This window comes from Mustela nigripes, chromosome 12 (assembly GCF_022355385.1).
Source record: "Mustela nigripes isolate SB6536 chromosome 12, MUSNIG.SB6536, whole genome shotgun sequence".
Lineage (NCBI taxonomy): Eukaryota > Metazoa > Chordata > Mammalia > Carnivora > Mustelidae > Mustela > Mustela nigripes.
Genome location: NC_081568.1, coordinates 81,112,456 through 81,113,076, shown reverse-complemented (window position 1 = coordinate 81,113,076; position 621 = coordinate 81,112,456).

Genomic DNA, 621 nt, shown 5'->3' with positions numbered 1-621 from the left:
TCTTAGTAGTTATGAGTCTCTTTCTTGGATTACTTATTCTTGTTGTATTTACAAAATCCTATTCAACAGTCACTTGCCATAGCAATTTTAGACAGGGAGATATTTTTGTTCATTGAAAGCTGGAGCCTTCTGCATAAAGGTAGTGAGTAACTGCCGACTTGATGTTATGAAGAATACCCATATCATAGGATCTGTGCCGTGGGTATTTTGTGACAGCCAGCAATTCCAGAATTCTAGTTCTCTTTATTTGTGTTAATTTTTTTTAACAATTTTATTTATTTATTTGAGAGAGAGACAGTGAGAAAGAACATGAGAGGAGAGAAGGTCAGAGGAAGAAGCAGACTCCCCATGGAGCAGGGAGCCTGATGCAGGACTCCATACCAGGACTCTGGGATCATGACCTGAGCTGAAGGCAGTCGCTTAACCAGCTGAGCCACCCAGACACCCTGTGTTAATGTTTTAACATGGCTCAGTGCTACGTGGTTTGGTATTCTCTCCGTAAGTGCCTCTGACCCTAGTAATACTGTGTTTTCTCTTCATATGGCTCTCAACCTAGAGGTGTCTTTGGAATAAAGCAGTGATGTTAGAACCCTGGTACCTTATGAGATGATTTTTTTTCTT